This window comes from Cinclus cinclus, chromosome 3 (genome assembly GCF_963662255.1).
Source record: "Cinclus cinclus chromosome 3, bCinCin1.1, whole genome shotgun sequence".
NCBI lineage: Eukaryota > Metazoa > Chordata > Aves > Passeriformes > Cinclidae > Cinclus > Cinclus cinclus.
The window spans coordinates 101,480,969-101,502,649 of record NC_085048.1 but is presented as its reverse complement, the minus strand read 5'-3'; the positions used below and the strand labels follow the sequence as shown (position 1 = coordinate 101,502,649).

The window sequence follows — 21,681 nt, the reverse complement described above, 5'->3', positions numbered from 1 at the left end:
TGTCAAAAGAAGAGCAGTTGAGACTTTGGAATGTGTTGGTTATTTAGAAAACATGCTTTCCTCTCGTGTCAGACCAGATGGAGATTCCATACAATAAAACAAAATATTCTGTTTGAAGAAATTTATAACGAGCAAAAAGAGAAAGCACAGTCATCTTAGGTATGATGCCTTTGGACTCACCAAGATCAGATGCTGCAATCAATCAAAGTCTATAAAGTGCTGTAAGAAAAATGAATTCAAGAGCTAGGAGTAAAAAAGTGTTGAAAAGAAATCTACAATTTAAAAGGTGCTGTGATTTTTTCTTTCTCCCCCCTCCCATTCCCCCAGTTCTTATGAAGCACATTTACATTTTGCACGTCATTCTTCTATAGTATACATGAGCATAATAAAATGGTGGCATTTTTTTTATGTTGTGGTAGATGTGTATTTTTTTTTCCTTTCTTTATAATTTACTACAATGTATAGCAGAAATAAACAGTGGAAATTTTTTTTTCAATATTAAAAAACAAACAGGGATTAGGCCAACACTTCAAACTGCAGTACTGCTTTTTTTACAACCTTTTAGGTTGTGTTTTTGTCCCATGTGGGTCAGGTTTCCAAGCAACATCTGCTGTTGCTACACTCCAGAATATTTTAATTTACTCACAGATCCTTCAGAATTAATGCCATTATTCTTTGTCCAAGCTAGTTTTGATGTTTTCTATCCAACTTATGCCAAAGCATAAGAGAAAATGGACAAACTAATATTAAATTGTACACTGTCTTTTTTTTAACTCCGATATCATTCATCAAATCCTGCTCTCTGCTACTTAAAATGTGGTTTTTATATTAAGCCATAATGTTCAGAAAAATTCAAAATCTTTTCTATACATTAGCCACAAAGTATTGATAAATCAGGAAACAAAAGCACATCTGATTCCCAGTGCCCAGAAACACTGAGGAATCCACTGTGATGGAAACTGAAACCTGTAAGAGCTAAATTTTCCAACTGCTAAAGAAAACCCCCCTCCTGGGAAGTAAATAAAAGGTTGAGAACTCTTTCCATTTTGATCACAGTAATTTTCTCCAGTTGTGGGAACAAGATGGACAGATTTGATAATTTTTGTTGAATGTCACAGCTACCAGATAGCAGCTCCAGAGAACCCTCCCTACAACTGAACCATCTGGCAGGTGTTGAACCTTTATCCACTGATGGCCAGGATGACAGCAGGACACTAAAACAGCCTGTGAGTTCAGACAAGTTATACCCTCACATGGGTTTTAGCTACTATCATAAACTGAGTACTAATAAGAAAGGACTTTAAAAAAGGAAAGAGCTAGTTTAAAATTTGCTTCTGTGTGCTGAGATAAGGTTGTGTGAGTACTTCCATTACCAAAGAGTGTAATTTCTGTTTCATGACTACAGCACTTTCCTGGAGGTTGCTTTCCAAGGAGCATTTCTATTTGGAAGTGCTAGCAACTTCAGAGAAAGGAAAAAAAACAAAAAAACAAACCCAAACAACTTCTTGATTTTTTTTACCCTCATTTCTTTCATTTTATGACAGGTGAACTTTAATTACTGAGCCAGAGACATGATTTCATAGTGGAGTTGGCAGCCTGGGTTATCAGATGGACTCAATGACCTTAGAGGTCTTTTCCAACCTAATTGATTCTATGATTCTACAGGGAAAGAAATATACTCATGAATTTCATCTCAGTCAATTTCCTTCTACATTCACAAACACCAAGACTGGAGTTATCATGATGAATTTCAAATTCACAATACCTAGCATCCAACAATCAAATAAAGGAACAACTATAAAACCAACTTTAAAAGAATGCGTAAAGGACGATTAAGAAAAGAAAATAATCATAAACATTTCCTTCTTCTGGCTAAGGCTGAGTTTCTTGCATTTCCATGTGCAGCTCCTTGAAAACTGAAGTACAATGGCTTAAATTATTAATTGATTACTTAAAGGCAAAAAGGAGTTTTGGGGAACAGATCAAGTACCAAATTCAGGATCTTTCTCTATAAAAATCCCACAGTATAATTTCTAGATGCATTTCACTCACTAAATCTTTAGCTCCATTCCTTTAGTCTTTCATTATTAAACACTAGTTTTAAGACTCTGCTCAAAAAATGAAAAATGTTTTTTGTCTTCTTTTTTTTTCAGAACTTCCCAATTTATCATTTTTATAGCAACTCATCAGCAATCCTGTATTGCTGCACCAGACACTTTATGTAAATAAGTAACCTTTAATGCAGTTATTAGCTTTTATGTTTAAATTTTTCCAAGTCCATCATAGGTGGCTCTTTAAACAAGACACAAAAGATGGCTATGATCTGAATAGGCCCTGAACAACCCAATCTAATGGGAGGCATCCTATGGCAGGGGCTTTGGAATTAGATGATGTTGCTTCCAACCCAAAGCATTCTATGATTCTGTGAACTGGTTTATAAAATATCACAGCTATTGTAATTGTTTACAGCATATTATTGGCAAAGAAATGCTTTTCTTAGGCACATTATTATTCTGAAACACATGATAAAGATTTTATTAGAAGAGCAGCATCACTAATATGCCAGTGCTTTATGGTAGGCAGATAAACAGGGAAGTAGTAATTTTATTGTTTTACATTGTCAATAAAATCAGTGCATACATACATTTCCTAAAGTACATGTTATTCTGCTGAAGCTATTCCAAAATACCTAAAAGTTTGCAGGTGGGCAAAACTCTTTGAGATTATACAGGCATAAAGGAAACAAATCAGAAAATGAAACAGCTCTTCCCCTTCCTTCAGCCCATGCAGTTACTACCTGAGGATGAGACCTCATAGGCTGAAGCAGCGCCATTATTTTTTTAATACATCAACAAATCCTGTCAAACTTCAAGCTTGTCTGTCACAATAAAGTTTACTTTCTGCTCACATAATATCCCCTGCAGAGAGCTGGAGAAAGGAGGAGTAAGGGAGATCTACAGACATTTGTCCACAGAGCTGCTGTCCTGCTGCTCTGGCCACCCACTACAGCAGCTGGCCTCAATTGTAAACTTCCAGCACTGCTGGCAAGGACAACCACAGATGTGCAAGCCCTAGCTGGCACCTTCCACACCCAGCCAGAACAAGGATCCACCTGGGGAAGAGCAAGGGCTTTCTGAAGGAAAACACAACCGTAAAGGACTGTCGCAGGATGGATACACAGGAATGAGTTTCACCAGAGAAGGCAAACTGACTGAAGCAGCAAGGCAGGTGGGAGCTCCAGTCATATGGATAAGCATGACCGTGGTCTGAAGGTACACTGTGGACACAGTGGCATGAAACAGAAGTGATCTCATCACCTAAAGACTTTTAAATGGGGGGGAATGTAGAGAAACTAAAAAAAAATAGATGTAGTTGTCTGGAAAAGCTGGCTCCTGTTTGCCCTTGTAGGGTCTGCACCCTTCAGGGTCCAAGCACTTCTCAGTGAGTTCAAATGGGGGTAAGGGGTGCAACACTTCCCAAAAACCAAAACATGGTTTTTTGATCTTCAAAACCAAGTAAACAGGTCAAAAAAGGGAACAGTCATCACTCAGAGAATGTCACACTAATCATTTGTAGCATTTTAACTTTCATGTCAAAAGAAGCAGCCAGAACTGCTGCAAAGTTGCTGATTTACTGTGGTCAGTCTTCCAGCCAAGCGCACTGATAGAAGCTTCATTAAAAAGAAAGCTACAATCCAAGGGTCCATAAATAACTTTGTGTACACAGAGCAGAGATGTTTGCTTACATTTTTAATAATACATTGAGGTGGAGAGCCCCCAAGGAAGGTATATCCTTATCTGGGATTCAGGGCACAACACTAGATCAAACTGCTTTTAATGCTAATGAAGCTGTTTAAAACACTGTTTATAAGGAAAGGTGATATTTCAGAAAAGAAACTACAACTGCTGTAGAGTACAAACTTTATGCACGAAAAGGTCAATGAGGCCTGTTTTATCAGGTCTTTTTATTTAAAAAGTCAATCCATACATCTTAGCTGTTTTCTCACACAAGTTTTTAACTGTACTGCTGTGGAGAAAGGGCAGAGCAGCATGGGCAAGCATGAAGCATGACTTCCAGTTGAGAAGGGTGAAGAGAAGTAACTGTGCTTCAAAAACCAACCTGGAGGACTGACGTAAACTGCTGACAAGGTAGTTTACTCTTCCCTTGTTCTTTGAAAATATGACATCAGACAGCAAAAATATCAGCAGAGTGAGCTTTTCCAAACAACTACAAATAAGTACAAGTTAAGTACAAATAAGTTTCTCTCACTCCTTCCCTTACAGATGTGAGTGTGGTGCATTCACACTGTTAATGAACCACAGCCAAAATCAATTACATATTTTTCTCATTCACCCCATTTAGACATTCATAGCTATAATTGGCCCATCCAGCCAACTGAATAATGAAGCTGTACCCTGTCAATCACAGTGGGAGCCACATGAATTTCAAGAAAGAATGTACTGCATTGTATGCGCCATTGAATTGAAATTAAAAAAAAAAACCCAAACTTGTAAAAATTCAGTGTATTAAGGACTCAATTTGTAAATATTATCAGTTGATTTACACAATAAGCACCCATCGCATTGGTGCTGAAAAGGAATAGCTGAGGTTCAGTTGGTGGCAAATGGAATTACCTCCAGACATTCACACTTACTGGCTATCCTTATTCTTCAGGAATGTGAGAAGCCTATTGCTTTGCTATAAAAATTGTTTAGCTTTTTCATTTTCCCTGTCTGTCGACATGCACTTGCACATAAAAAGTGCATTTTTAGTGTGCAAGAAACAACTGTTAATTTTGAGTTCAGCTGAAATGAATCCTACAGGACCACAGACTAATTGTGATTAATCTACCAAAAGTAGATTAGCAGAGCTGAATATTATAAACGTAAGTCATATTTTATAAATGACTGAATGCTGTGTGGGACTACATACAATATGACTCCTAAGTTGAAAAGCATTTCTCTGCTTTGTATAGGTATATATTGCGTTTATGAGCAGTTAAAGAATCAGTCTCAGGTTTTCAGACTTGGGGCAAATAAGCAGTGCTCAATCTGAACTTTGTACCTTTTATAACTGCCTTCAGTGATTAATTAGGTGTTTTGGGTGAACACAAAAAAAATGTTTCATTAGCTGCAAATGCTACAATATCTAGAAGTCATTTGTGTGAAATATTTAAGCCATTTTTCACTTAAATGGCATTGTCTGCCAAGGAAAGGTAAATAATACATTTATTGTAAATTATTAACCAGCATCCCTCATTGTGGGTTAGATGTATATCCTAACTACAAGACAGCACAGTCAGAAAACAATATTCCCAGAGGGAGAGGCAAGGGATTTGCAGAGTCTGAGAGATCCTTTGGGGAGCCAGAGAAGTTTGCACTCAATAGCCTGCATTTAGCAGAGAGCGAGCGCGCAGCATCCGTGGGAAGCTGGAAAACACAGAGGGCTTGTTTGCAGTGGTTACACCACTGCCTCAACAGCAGGCCAGAGAATTAAGTCACACAAGTCAAAACCCAAACCTTTTTGGCACTCATACTTGTCATAAAATACAAGGCCCAAGTATGTCTGTGTAATCCCAGAGCAGTTCCCCTCCCATCAGTGAACTTACAGCATCGCTCTGCCATCAGGGCCTCACCATTAATGCTGGAAACAAAAGTAGGCTCTGTTCAGGCAGGAGAAGCAAGGGGTGCAATTCAGAGACAATATACTGTATCCCAAAGTAATAGGTTTTACAAAGCAATTTAGTGCCACGATGACAGATGTCAAAACAGCAGCTAGACAGACGGCCCCACAGCTTCCACGGAAATAACTGCCTACGTGTAAAGTAAAAGGGAACAGCTCTACTTGAGATATTCATAGTGTGATACGAATGAACATGAAATGAACATGACAAGACTGAACATGAAGTTATGACAGTCACAACTTGCTATTCCTGGTTTCTTTTTTAATCTCTACTGGTAGAATTTGCAGCAGGAATGCTCAAATGTTATCCTTGTTCCCTACCTTCCTACCCAAATAAATACCTTAATATACCTAGGAAAACCAGAAGAGGTGAAACTATGCTGCTCCTAGCAGATTTTGTCCTCCACACGCCAGAGGAAACTGCACTTTTGTGTAGCAGCAGAGGAGCTCAGCCAAGCACTTCTCGTCGCGTGGCTCATGAAAACACATGCCAAGTGACCCCCTTGACTCAAGCAATGCTCTCCACCTTCACTGAGTATTATTCTTTGCAAGTGGATGGGGCTATAGACAAAAATGTCCAATCTGTCTTTCTGTTAATGTCTGCTGCACATAGGAAAGCATGAGCCACAAAGATTCTCTATTTTTACTATATTGAATAGAGAAAGATGTTAGTGAGTGAGTTTGGGTTTCAATCATTTGACAAGGCTTTTCAACACTCAAAATATACTTGCTTGCCCTAAACTGAGAGTATTTATCCTTCAGACACTAACACAGAGTTTCAGTCTACCATTCCACAAAAATTTTACACCAAACTCCACAAACTGGTGAAGGATGCAAGACCAGCCATGAAAATTCAAGGGATATTTAATCCCACTTGATTCTTGATTCAGTAGAGAATCTTGCAAATATTACCTAAAAAAAAAAAAAGACAACAAAAACAACAAAACAAACATGCAACACAAATCAAGTCATAAAAATGCAAATGGGGATTAAGTTCACTTCTAGTTTTGGAATTGGATTAATTACAGAAGCACAGAAATCAGAAATGAGCTAATTTATGTTTTCAGCTAACTTATGTTTTCAGCTCCTTGTCACGCTTCATCTGTTCTCAGTGTCCAGCCTGGTTCTGTTGAAGTGAATTTAGTTACCTCTGCTGGAGTATTACACAATTAAAGCATAAATATACCCTTTAGGATATGAGGAAAAGAAAAGAAAAACAAAAAAACAAACAAACAAAAAAAAAAAAACCCAAAAAACAAAAAACAAAAATCCCAAAACAAAACAGAAATAAACCAAAAAAATCCACAAAAAAAACCTCACTCAGCCTCACTACAAATCATAGTACCAGATTACTTTTATCTAGAAAAGATTAATACTCAGAACTAAATTTCTTACACTTTCTTCTGAGTGCTGAACAGTGCTACCGAGCGCTCTGATAATTTAAAAACAGGCCATAGCAAAAGCTCTTTATTTCCTATTTTAAGGATTTTTTTCTGTGCAAATTCTGTTCAGTAACCTCCAGCATTTCAAATTAAAATGCTCTTTATTATTTGGTCAGGTTCACTGTAGGGATGTTGAAACAAAGGAAGACATCCCAAGAAACAAAGAAAACAATCCAACATGTTAAGTTTACCATGGCCATGGGACATCTGAAACATAAGCAGATTCCCAGATACTGTGCCAATACTTCAAGGCCTTCTGCCCTTCATGAAGCTATTGAATCACTCAAATTATATTCTTCATGTAGAATTTAAGAATAAATTAGCATAAAAGCTTATAAAACACAGATCTTCACATGAAAGGATGGTGATTATCGAAGAAAGCTTTCAGAAGACCAAACTAAACAACCCTTAATCACACATTAGCAGCAGAATAACCTCAGGTGAAATGAAGGGAAACTGTCAGCATTGGTTTTATCTGCCCATTGAAGGGATTTTTTAATCAGATAAATTTTTTTAATCAGATCACATATTTAAAAAGACTGAAAGAATTGTTTCCTTAAGAGGAAGTTTATTGGCTCCTTTAAGTGGTAAAGTATGACTTAGAGTTTCAAATACTAATTTATTATATTCTTAGCTTCAGTTATGCATCTGTTCCTTATGGGCAGTTCATTACAAAGAGTTCCCATGTCTGTTTTTTACATTTACTATTACTATGTTTTCTTGGGGATAAACAAGTTTCTCTCACCTCAAAAATTGGAGCACATCTATTTTGTTTGACAGTTCCCCAATCTACATACCCCTCACAGCAGAAATTAGATGATTCGCTAAGTATTTTGCATGTTTTCTTTAAGAAAAACAGAAAAAGATTATAAAATCACAGGTTCTCCATGTATCTTCTAAAGAAACCAGTGGCAGCAAAATCAGCCTTAGTAACTTTCAAGCTTGAACGCTGGAAGCCACACAAGGAAAGTTCAGTATTTCCCTTGCCACAGACAATACAACGCAGCTCTTGCAATACAGATAGGAGAGCCTTGTACAGCCTCTTCGTACCATTTATCACCTCTCAAATCCAGGTGGATGCAGATAGAGGAGAAAGTTAGAAACTAAAAGACCAAAACCATTAAATATTTTTAAAAATACAGTAAATCCCAGTTTAAAAAGAAAGAGCTAAGGATTCATTTGAATTGTGCTACAGGACTCCATTCTATACAGAGAATACTGTACTCTCCTCATAGCAATAAACACAGCGATTACAGCTCCAAACTGGCAAACTGCTTCTAAACTTGGGAGCAATCTTACAGAAACTGGCAAGGCTACTGCTTAAATGTATCAAGGATCCAAACACAGAAGAGGAAATAAGAGCACACCTTCAGGATGAAGGAATTTACACTTACCATTTTATCTTTTAAAAGCATCACTGAAAAATCTCACTACCTTTTTACTTTCACAAGAAAAACATAATCTCTAATTTACTTGACCTTAAGTATTTATCTTCTGTACTTTCAGCAAGCTGCATTCAACAGATCTTTGTCTATAGTCAGTTCCTTAAGAGGTGGCTACCCCACTATAACTATGAGCCCATCGCAAAACAACAAAAAGAGGAAAAAATTAAATCTACTATTGAAACCTCACTCCCAAACGCAGTCAAACAAAGTCAATGGAAGCAGGGACATATGATGCAGCACCCAAAAGCAAGCTCAACTCATTTTTAAAAGCTGACCAGCTTTCCAGTTGGCAGTGCCACTTTAATTGCCTTATGTAAGTGTGATAAGTGAAATAACTGGACAGCTCTTTGAACCATAGAATGAGACTTCTTGCCTAGAAGAGGAATCTCACTTTCTATCATCAATTGTATTTTAATTTTAGTTGGCTGAAACCACAGTAAAGCACCCTCCTGATAGCAGCATATTCCAGACACCAAGTTGTGAGAATGCTGTACATGACAAGATAAACTCCTTTGACTGTTCCTCCCCCACCTCTTCCCAAGAGATGCTCTCTATTTTGAGCGATAGTTTAGTTTCATCAGCTGGCAATGAGACAAATATTAGCACTTGGAATCCAGTGCTCTGCAATCCATCCTAAAAGAAAACCCAGCAGATGATGGAGGCAAGGCACAAGCAAGCCTGGTCCTAGAGGGAGGAGGGAAATAGAAAGACATGTGTCTGCACAGACTGTAGGCAGATTATCTATGATATAGATATGGAACAGAGAAAAAAATAACAGATTTAGAGAAGAACTTTGCTGCTTTAACCTTGCTACCTGCATGCTTTGTAATAAACAGCTATTACTGCTCTGAACACTTCAAACTAAAAGAGAAAAGAGGCTTATTTATATTATTAATAAATCCAACTACTGTTATAGCAGAACTAAGTAAATATAAGTCTTGAATCAAGCCATTTTGCTTGGGAGAGCAGGGGTACAGTTGAGGTAAAATTTAAAATTGCCCTAACACCACTTTGTTACACACCCACTCAGCCAACCAGAGCCTTTGCTCAGTGCAAAGAGGACGCACCCCACAATTCATTACATCTTGCTTGTTCTCAGGACTCCTTAAATTTGAGATACAAAGTTCATAGATTTCCTCCAGTTCATACCTCGGCTAACAGGGCAGCAGGATGTGACTCAGGGCAGGCGAGGGGGACAAAGACTCTAGGAAGGCTGTGCCTGGCCATGCTGCTCTGCCCTTAATGCTTTTATCAATTTTCTTTCAGAACTGAGCTTTCACGGATACCACAAGCATCACATTGAAATCATCTGATCTCTTCAGCCTTCCAGCACACAAAGATACCAAAAGGTGAGAACAGAAAACGACAAGAGAAAAGGACAACAAAATGCCACTCCATCTTCACTCCATTTACTCTCTGGATTGTGTTCATAATACAACATCTAACTAAGCAATAATTCTTACTAGAGCATTTACACCCTCTCATGGATTGTGACCAGCTCAGCCAGGCTACTTGCCAGATGGGGTACAGAGGCTGCCTGCTTACAACAGAGATCAGCTCACCAACACCACAGGTGAGCACCACCAAGGTGGAAAGGAGCTAGAAGTCTCCAGCAAACATGTTCAGAATGGCTGGCAGACAAAAAAAAAGCCAAGTACAAACATGAAATGCATCCAGTAAGGGTATTTAGCAAAAAGTGTGGTATGATATTTCACACAGTATGTAATGCTTCTGTGGTTCCAAGTGAAAAACAAGCTTTGACAAACATCTTGAAAGTGCTTTGCATCAGTGTAAGTTGTAAACAGTTGAATTTTCAGCATGAGCAAACATACCAAAATAAGAAACAGGGAAAATATTTTTTTTAAGATAAAAAATGTATTGCAAAGTGAACTATTGGCAACTTGCTGAGGCTTATTGCACTGCTAATGTTCTCCATGTCAATGTCACTAGGAAGAGCCCTTGGAGAAACACTGGTGTCACCTCTTGTACAGCTCAGTTGAGAAAAATGTACTTGAACAACCTTCTGGAAAGTCATGCAATGAGCTAAAAAGAGCTGCTGAAGGACATTCTTGAGCTTTGACTTTCTGTAAAGGAAACACAGATATAAATAAAGTCAACTTTTGCACTCAGTAGTATTGTAGCATGCTGTTAGCCTGTCACAAGCATTTCACAATAATCAGTGTAGAATTTTTAACTCAAGTAATTCAAAAAGGATAATGGGGTTTAGGAACTGGGAACCAGAAAGACTGGGGCTAGAAATGGCCTCTGTGGCTTTGAAAAAAACCTGATGGGGAGATGGCAAAACTTGCAAGGGTGACAAGTGTCAGAATCACATGCCATTTCCAAAACCAAGACTGTCTCTTGCTGAAGGGAACTGCTTCATTTCTGGGAAACCATATTGAGAAAAACATTTGTAAATTTTGTTGCACTTCTTATTGAGGCAAAATGGTTATTTTGCCACCTGCAGTGTCCACAAATTCAATGCATTGTTTCCCCAAAAGAAGAAATGTCTGTAAAATAACATTACCACTTGAACGCCAGCCTGAGGATTAGAGGAACTTTTTAGAAGTCCATGTGCAAAGCTTCACTTCACAGCACTGTTTCCCCTTGCATGGGCTGTCAAAAAGACAAAGTGGTATTTTCACAGTGAAAGCAATTGCTTCAAGAATAATGTCAGCTCTTATTGTTCACAAAGAGCTAGAAATTAGAGCACGTGAAGCAGCAAGCCACTTGGCTGACCTGACCAATTGAGCAACATACAGTCAAGCAAGCAAAAACATGTTGGGCAAGACAACAGAAAAGAAAATCAAACACAGGCATGTACTTTCACATGTTCTTGTGATACCACTGCACTTTCTTTTTTTTTCCAAAGCAAGCCAAATGATTGATACTAATCATGGCAAACAACCAGACCTTACACACGAGTGTTTACACACTAGAAAAGGTAAATCAAATTGCTTCAATAGTGCCATTTACACAGTCAAGTGCTAAAACCCACCTGGGCTGCTGTATGACTTGGAAAATCACTTCGCAGCACTGGCTGCTGGTGGCTGTTGTTTGAGAAGTCTGTAAATAGCACCAGATGGAAGAGGCCAAGGATGAGGAATCTTGGATGATGATTTCACTACACTTTGACGTCTTGGAAAAAGGCAAAGCTTGAACATAAGCACAAAGGCATCTTTTCATTCAGAAAAAAAACTCAAAAGGGAACTTTTACCCCATGTTAGTGCTGATAGTGTTTATGGTTTATAATTCAAATATTTGGCTTAATAGAAACTTCATCTTTCACAGAAGCTAGGATTTTTCTGCATATTTGCAGTAAAACCTATTAAAAATTAGTAATCCAGAACCTCATATCCTTTCGCTAAAATATTGTGTGTTCCTCTCCAGTTATATTCAGCCATCTTCAAGATCTTCTAAACTGAACAAAAAGACACCCCACAAAACCAATCCTCCTTTCCAAATTCCCACAGAATTAAATTCTAATATAACTAAGTGCTTCTTTTCCTTTACTTCTCCACCAATAGAAGTTCTGTTGGGAACTTCATCTCATTACAGTCCTCATCTTTAAATAACGTTCAGCAATAACAAAGGAACCTGTCATAAAGCTTTTGAAGTTTCATAGAAAACACATTATAGTCAGGATTTATGGGAAAGATTTAGAAAAGTAAAAAAAAAATAGGACTGACTATCATTTAGCAAAGAAATTATAAATGCAAATTTGGTGAAAGACAGTATCCTTTTCTTCATGGAGACAAATTTTGAAGTAGTTTCTGGAAAGGGGGACCATATAATAAACTTCTACTTTCACTAATAACATTAGAAAAGGAAGGAAAATTACAATAGGCCAGGTGCCATGTCATCCTTGATATACTACTACACTTCTTTATGAGCACATTACAATTCAGAGAGCTAATAATAAAAAGTGATGCTGAGATGATGAATTGATGCTATGCAATTAGACCTATTAGAATTCACAAGAGTAGACAGGCAATAATCAAACCACTTTCATGCTGCCCATTGCAATTATCTTTGTACTTAAGAATCAACAAAGCACATAATGACTTGCTCTCAATTAAGGAATTAATGAGAAATGGAATTTTAATTAGTGTGAAGAAAATTTGGAATTTGGGCCATTTATTACTTTACAGAACAACAGATAGTAGAAAACTAGTTGAGTAGTTCTTAGTGTTCAGCAAGGGTTCAGGTTCAAGAAGAACACACTGATGTTTCCAAAAAGGAGTCCCTAGGAACATCCCCTGAAAAGGGATTGCCAAGGTAAACACATATTCACTTCTGCTAAATTCTGGAGGGGAAAAAAGAAAACAAAACCCACAACAACAACAACAACAAAAAACACAAAAAAAACAACCCACAAACAAAACTATTGGAACTTGTGACTACAGTGGAAACCATTGCTGATGTTCTCAATTACCAGCAGAGGAACATGCTGGGTAGAGTTACATTTATTTGTGGGACAAACCACAGATACCAGAAGGTATAATTCTACATTCTCATCACAACCATCACTTAAAAAAACCAAAGTCTGAATAGTAACTTGAATGCTGATTTAAGTTTTCTTTCAGTAGTGCTTGAAAAGGAAGACTACTTAGATTCAAATGAAATTATTCTCATAGTTTGCTGATCTTAGTACAAAAACAATTTACCAATAACTTGAACAAAATCATCAGCTAAATTCTGGGAGTGGAGCTCCTTGATAATATAAATAGAGGTTGATTGGGAAGTTGAAAGATTATGCTGAACTCCAATATTATGAAATGCACATTTTTTAAAAATGCAAAAAAAAGTGTGAATGTTGGTGGTACAGAGATGGGTATAATGTCATGTACTCACATAACTGTAGTGAATCAGTAAGATATTAAATAACATTTCAATTTGATAAATACATATTTCCAGCAGATGGGTCAGCATAAACCCAAGCACAAGTATAGGTTGGGTGGAAAATGTAATGAGAACAACCCTGAAGAGAAGGAATCTGGGGTATTGGTGTGGGAGGAACTCAATATGATCCAGCAAAGTGCTTTGGCAGCCTGGAAATCACCTGTGTAGCATCCAAATCAACAGTGGGCAGCAGGTGAGGGAGGGGACTCTGCCCCTCTGCTCCTCTCAGGTGAGAGCCCACCTGCAGGGCCGTGTTAAGATTTGGAGTCCCAACATGAGAATGCATACGTGCAGAGGAGGACCCAAAGATCCAGCTCAGAGGGCTGGAGCACCTCCTCTTTGAAGACAGGTTGAGAGGAGGAGCCTCTGTTCAGCCTGGGAAGGAGAAGGTTCCAGGGAGACCTTAGAGCCTCTTCCAGTGCCTAAAGGGGTCTACAGTGGGGCAGAGACTAACAGAACAAAGGGAAATGGCTACAAACTGAAGAGGTAGTTTTAGATTAGAAATTAGGAAAATCTTCTTCTCTATGAGGGTGGTGAGGCACTGACACAGGTTGCCCAGAAAATAAGTGGTTGCCCCATCCCTGGGAGTGTTGAAGGGCAGGTTAGATGGGGCTTTGCATGACCTGGCTTAGGGGAAGGTGCTCCTGACCATGAAAGATGAGCTTTAAGGTCCCTTCCAACCCAAAACTTTTTGATTCTACTCAGTATTTTTAAAATATAGTACTTCCTGAAAAAGTGTACCCCATGCTTTGAGTCTTACCAATTTCCTATTTTGCTATGGATTAACAGCTGTATATTTACTGCTGAAAATCTGTCAGAATGGCACTGTATTTCCATTGTCAGGGAATTATTTCAACACTTCTCATTCTTGATTCCATGAGGGAGCCCTGTCTTTACAATGTTCCCATCAAAAAAAACATTCACAACAACCTGACTGGCTTCTTGTAAGTGATAATACTTCAAAAGAAGGGGATTAAAAATACCCTTTCATTCAGGGATTCTTAAATTCCCCTGTTGTCTGCTTAGAGAGGGCTCTGGGAAACAGCAGGGAAAGCAGCAGGCACTGCTGCCTCAGGGCCATCCCTCCCACAAAGGGAACATTCTTCACACTGCTGCAGAGCCACCATTTTCACCTCAGGAAGCATTTCCAGGGACAGAGATCTTGTAGATGCATTTTTCTGTCTCCAGCATGCTGAAATTGCCCCTGGGGAGCAGGGAGAGCTGGTTACAGGTTAAAGCAGCTCAGTGTGCTGCTGTCACTTTGGATCAGTGGCAGAGCAGCAATGGGCCTGCTCTGACCTGGGGATACAGAAACATGAGGATGCCTCACTTCCCACCTTCTGGTTTTGCGTCAAGTGCAGCACATCTAAATTAGCACATCTCAGCCAGGGCATCAACCGTGCCACCGACACTGACCCTTTCTCCTGCACAGCATGCTCCTGAAGTCACAGGTGGAGGAGATAAGGGAAATGCCATAACTGCTGGATCCCAGAAACCTGGGAGTTTTGAGCTTTCTGTGCTTTCTGACACTGACCCCCAGGAGAACACTGCTTTTGACTTGAGGCCTCAGAGAAGGCTTCCAAATTTGAGTGATGGAGTTGAGTTACAAGTGTGTAAGTAGAATAAAAGTGTGTAATTTCACATTGTGAAGAGTTTTAAATTTGAAGTTTTTAGAATATAGTAATAAGTATAAGACAAGATAGGGAGTTTTGAGTGTTGTCTCTTTCTGTCTTCTTCCTTCTTCATAATTTCAAGTAGTTATTTCTAGTTAGATAGTACTGCACTGCAGGTCAAAATAATTAGGTTATTGGGTCAAAAATATAAATAATACAAGTGTTAATTCTTTATTAGACTGTTTAGCTTTAAAAGACCTTGTAACTAGCTGAATTCAAACCTGCATTTCACTTGCTTTTGGCTGGTAGCTAGGAGTGTTGCAGAACTCTCTGTACTTTAGATAAGATTTAATAAACAACCAAGTGCGAACATGAAAAAACTTGTCTCCTTTGTGTTTTTAATCCTAACTCTGAGTAAAAACAGAAAAAAATAAAGACAACCCAATAATTAAGTAGTGTAGGTACCCCATTTACAAATAACATATTTACTTTGCTGCAATTGTTAAACGTGAGTGGTTTCTGCAAAAAACAGGTAATTGTTTCTACCTGGCCTAGGTACTGCAGCAAAGACACTTTTGGAAAGGATTTGAGAGCACTGAATCTCCTAAGAGGTCTGAATAGTTCAGACATGCTGACACTTTGATCAGAAGGCAAGTAACAGTTATGCTTTAAAAACTTAACACAGTTAATTCAAAATAGGCTTACAAGGTAAAGAACAAAGTCGCTCCAGAAGGGGTTCCCAGATGAACATCAAAATCTGTTAAACAGCAGTAAAACACACCGTGCTGCTGAGGATTGTTATGAGTGAACCTGAACTAAGTGATTCTCTGTGCCACAGAATTTACAAGATCATGGCTCAGTACCTCATTAAATTAGGGTTCTGTTAATTAAAGCTTTCTTCCAAGTGATAAATGGCTACTGTGGATGTAAGCTGCACATACTGTTGGAAGTTCATATTAAGAAGAGATAGCAAGCATGAAACATATAGCCCTGGGCAGAAATACAGTTGTTTTCTGTGGAAGCAAAGATTTCTGCAATACAGATAGACACAGGTAAAAGGTTCTTTAAAATTCAGGAAAGTCTTGTTGGCACCTACCTGTATTTCAAAATCTCTGAACAGTATCCTTTTCACTAGTTTCCACTCTTGCTAAAAATCCACAGAAAGCTTCTTCAAGAAAATCCAAGAGCCTTAAGAGTGAACATGAACTTGCTTGCATCCCTGCCCAAATCCTTTCCTCAGAGATTTTATACCCCACATATTTCATTAAAAGACACAATTATTTAAAAAAAAAAAAGGAAAAAAATAAGCAGCCCAACAAAACAAAAGCCAAACAATGGATAGAAGTGTGCTCAATATAGTTAGGGAGACAAAGCACAATTTATTTAATCCTGAAAACTTGTTACCCAAAAATTCCTTGACTTCTAGGAAAACCTAACACTATGTTTTAGTGCTGAAAAGGACTTCTAAGAGACGAGGGATATCTACATCAGAGAATGAACTCAAAAGCCCTTAAAACCAGAAAGCCTTAGGATTCTTAAAGATTCATCAGGGATGACATGCAAAGTCCACCAACTGCAAGAAAGTCAATGAGACTTCTCTGAGGTCATGCAAAGGGGATGTTTATGATGAGAAAACAGGCAATACACTTAAAATATATTTCAACCAATAAGCTATAAAATTGCCAAATGTATATTCTCAGTAAAAGAGGTACTTTTTTCCAATGTGGCAACTTCTCAAAAAGAGAACATTTAAGAATAGCATTCTCTGCTATTTGGATATTCAAGTCTAGTTTGCATTCAGCTGACCCTTCCAAACGCTCTATTTGATTCTTTAATGGCTTCATGGTTCAGTGAATTTGAATTCCTTCTTTATTTCCATGACTAAAAGGAAAATTCAAAACCAGAAGATATGGACTACTTAGAAATTAAGCGTGTATAGAGTTCAAGATGTGCTGCAACAAAAGAGAGAAATTACAGAGGTCAGAACACACTTTTTTCCTCTCCCATATCAGAAAAAGAATAAGCCCTTAACCATATTGATAGTCATTAATAGCTCTGAATCAAAAAATCTGAATCTGATAAACCTGTGGAACTTCCACAAATGCTGTAAGCTGAATAGAGTTTCTAGAATTACCTACAACTGATCAGACAAAATCATGGGTCTTACTCCAAGTTTTGACCCAGTAAATTCAGAAGGAAGAAAATGCTGCATTCAGTATGGGCTCAATTTTAATCATAAGCATTCGTTTATTTTTTTAACTGAAGTTTGTCTTTAGAATTTACATGCTTTTCACCCCTGGAAGTGTCAACACTGGCTTGTGGAGCAAGTAACACAGCCATCAAAATAATGAGAACAGCAAAAGTATAGCAAATAGGCTATGAATTGGTATTATATGAATCTCTTCCTGTAATAGACGGAGATGAACTTCCCAGATGGGACTTGGAAGTTTCTGTACTTCACCTGGTATCATCTTGATGAGAAGCTGTTCCCCCCCCTGCTTTCCCTCAATGGAAAGCTTCCTGGCTCTGGGGAGCTAATTCCCTTCCACAGCTCAGGGCTGTACAGAATCTCAGCAATTATACACAGCTATACAAGCCTTTTCAAAAGCCTAATGCTTTCAAGAAAGCAAAGGGGCAAATGGGCCATGTTGACCAGAATCCAGTACATTAAAAATCTGGAGTTTGTACTGATTGGCTTTTATTTTTGTGTTTTATTGCAAGGAAACTAAACCCATGAAATGCAGCCAAACATGTTCTGATCACAAAAGAAATTCATTTAAACACAAAATTTATACCTTGTATTTATCTGGTTTCTACCTTTTTTACTCTGCCTCACCCTTCTTCACTAAAATATTTCTGTATAATAATGATTTCCTGAAATACAGAATGAAATCAAACCATATTGTAATAAAACTAAATTAAGCAGAAGATAAATAAATCAATATCAAGTATAAATTTTTACAGCTTTCCCAGAAATAAAACAATTAGAGCATTAGCAGTGAATGCACTAAGAAAATTAGCCAATTAGGATATTTAAGTGATTACCACAAGGAATTGAAAGAGTAAATGCCATACATATGGATAAGTTCTGCTGAGATAGAGAAGAATCAGCACTGTCCTCTTCTGCCTCAAATGGAGTGCTTGTGCAGCACAGAGGATGTATTGCCATACACAAACCTGATCTGGTGCTACCCTTGCTGCTCTAGTGTCTGAAAAAGACATCTTAAAAGTAAATGAGAAGATAGTTGTGCTCATGTTAGTCGTTGCTATAATGCTATTTGCAGCATCCTGCTAACAATTCTAATTTTAAAAAAATATGGAGAATAAAATCTGGAAAGTTTACATATTCATAGCACTTCAATGTTTCTCTCCCAGATGGTAATACAGCTGACTGCCATTCCCTCTTATAACACAGAGGGAATAGAGTCAAAGAGTTTATCCTCTGAACGTCCCCAGTACAAACCCATTTTAATCCTTTGCTGCTGTTGTAACACTTGATCTACTGTCAGACAACATGTCCTAGTTTGAAAGACAGGTATTTGCTAAGAAATGCAGAAGCCTCCCTTTGAACTGAAAGGTGTGATCGCTCCTCCCTACAAATTATTATAATTTTGGAATTAAGGGAGCTCTCAGGCCAAGATATGGGGATAGGAATAACAGTTCTTTACTAATGTACCTAACAAGACAAACAAACAAACAAACAAACAAACAAGAAACAAACACAAAAAACAACAGCTATGAAATTACCCACAAACAGAACAGTAACTCAGTCCCAGTGTTTTTTGGCTGCAGGCACCTTTTCCCTGAGCTGCAGTTCCCGGTGCTGGGGGCGGGCGGGTCCCGCAGAGCCGCAGGAGGACTGGGGGTGATGGCAGCGCTGTCCCAGGGGAAGAGAGAGAGAGATGGAGAGAGAGAGCTCTCCGCTCACGGTGTGGGTCCCAGTGCTCAGTAGAGTGCTGGATGGTGGCAGTGAGAAGTGAGAAGGCAGCAGGGCAGAGTCCCACAGCAGTGAGGATGGCTCCCAACGCTGGGATTGGACAGAGGCGGTGATCGTTCTTCTCGTCTGAACTCCACGGGGGAAATGGGCCGAGCCAGAGCCTTCCGTCTGCTCTTCTGGATGTTTGGATATCGAGGGGTTTCCTTCTTCCCTCCCCTCCCCCCTGCCAAGAGGGCCTAATCAACAGGTATCTTAGCATGACAATGGGGAAAATTCCACAGAGGGAAAAGGGAAAAAAACAACCCCCAACACAACATGAAAGTGTCAACTTTTGGCTATATGGTATACAAAAAGTAAATAGGATAATCCAGCCTGTGCATCAACAACAATGCAATTCATGGCTCAGAGATAATGGGATTGCAGATTATTAACTGAAAGGTGCAGTATTTTACCCCTCACAGCTGGGGGCTTAAGTGTAGTTCTGCTGCACATGGTGCATTTTGGGCACGTTTTGTTTAGCCAGTTCAAAGCTTTACCATACTCAGGCTCTATGACTGTGCTGTGTAGTCAACTGGAATGAAACAGCACTTTTATTACAAGTGTCTGACGATCTGTTAGTTCTTGTAGAAATTATGGAGCAGTTAAGAAATCTAATATATGATGTGGAGAGAGATTAGCAGAGGAATGGGATTTTGTTTCAGCATCTTAAGGTAGATGAATGGAGGAAGAGTGAGCAATTAAAGCAGTTGATCTTGTGCATAATAAGAGCACCCACACAAATCTGAACACCCATTATTCCTCCCTGCAAACATGCACACAGAGCATGCCTAAGGGGAGCCATCAACAAGCCTTTTATTTGCTGTCTATTTACTATCCTTACAATAACGAGTGGGAAATATTCATATACTATCTTAGTAAATATTCGAGTACCTACTACATTTCTATTACTAGACTACTATAGTTGCATACTTTTATAACTAAACTACAATAAAGTGAGAGTGTAAGGGGTGTGGAAGATTAAGGAGAAGTAGAAAAATTGGAAACAAACATCAGTAGAGAATAACATTTATTGAAGCAAGCTATTACATACTTAAAGCAAATAATTCGGAAACTAGGCAGCATGCTGGAAAGGTAAACTGCCATCAGAATAGACATCACCTATCATCATAGAATAGTTTAGGTTGGAAGGCACCTTAAAGATCATCTAGTTCCAACTCCCCTGCAATGGGCAGGAACATCTTCCCCTAGACCAGGTTGTTCCAAGCACCACCCAACCTGGCCTTGAACACTTCCAGAGATGGGGCATCCACATCTTCTCTAGGAAACCTATGCTAGTGCTTCATCACCCTCACAGTGAAGAACTTTTCTCTACTATCTAATTTAAACCCACCCTCTGTGACTCTGAAGACATTATCCCTTGTTCTATCACACCATGCCCTTGTAAAAAGCTCTCTTGCAGCCCCTTCAGGTATTGAAGGCTGCTATATAGGTGTCCCTGGAATCCTCCAGCCCCAACTCTCCCAGCCTGCATCTATAGCAGAGGAAGGCTTCAACCACTACAGCTCTGCTGCAATCACCCTTGTGTGCCCTGCACAAGGGACCCCAGATGTGCAGAGTCACTTCTCTTCCCTTTGAACCTCTGCTCCCCAGGGCACAGTAATGTCCTGTGAAGTGATGCAGCAGGATTGCATCACAGTCAGGCTCAGCCATGTGAGTGAGTTACAGAAGGACAGAAGGGTTTGCTTCATTGCCAGAGAACCTTCACCTACAGCAGTTAGCCTAAAATGTTTACTTTATTACACACAATACACATCCGTTGAAAGGTGCTGCACCGTGTTATTTAAACACAGACTTTATGAATATTTTTATAGCACTGCTATTACCCCCCATGTATATATTTATTTCCATTTTATCTCAGCAATTTTCTCAACCAAGTCTCCTTGGTATAGATCCATGTGAGAACAAGTGAAAAGACTGCAAATCAACCTCCGTGTTAGTGGAAGCACACAACACTATTAACCAGTGACTTGATATTCCTTCCAAAGGGCAAGAGGTCAATTGTCTGGGCTGAATTAGTATCTCCACAGAATAATTTCCTGGCTGGTGAGTCAAAAGGGAAATGACCTCACTCTGTGGCTCAGCCAGGGCCACTAAAACTCAGTGACCCTGGGCATGACTAACTTTAGCAGCCAACACCATATTCAGATATGGGTCTGATGTCTCATCACATTTCACCTGCTCATTACCCACCTTAGCTGAAAAATCTGTTGCAGAGAAAGCAAAGTTATGCTAGGCTAAAAGCAGGGCAGTGTACTAAGGAGCCAGGCAGCATACTGTTTGATGCTTTTTAGTTTAAAGCATTGTTTCTTTGCATAGATCTGATATTCAAACAGTAAAGCAAATTATTTTAAACAGTATCTGTATACCAAAGAGAAAAGTATTTTACTTTTTTCTCTTGTTTATGTGTAAGAAAAAAAAATAGACATAGAATAAGATGGTCAGTTCCAGATTTTATTCTCAGCCTGAAATAGATGCACAACTGCAAATGCTCTGTATATCCAGCATAGCACATAACCATGTGTTTATATTTGAATTGTACCAGAATCAAACAGATACAAGTACAAGAATTTGACAGTGACATTGTTCAGTACTGAGCTGAA

General features: G+C 38.7%; 1 protein-coding gene across 1 annotated transcript in view; it reads right to left on the bottom strand.

Annotated features, from left to right (window-relative positions):
• Positions 1-21,681, bottom strand: part of MACROD2 (mono-ADP ribosylhydrolase 2) — an 869,266-nt gene that overhangs the window by 354,470 nt on the left and 493,115 nt on the right. The window lies entirely within an intron of this gene.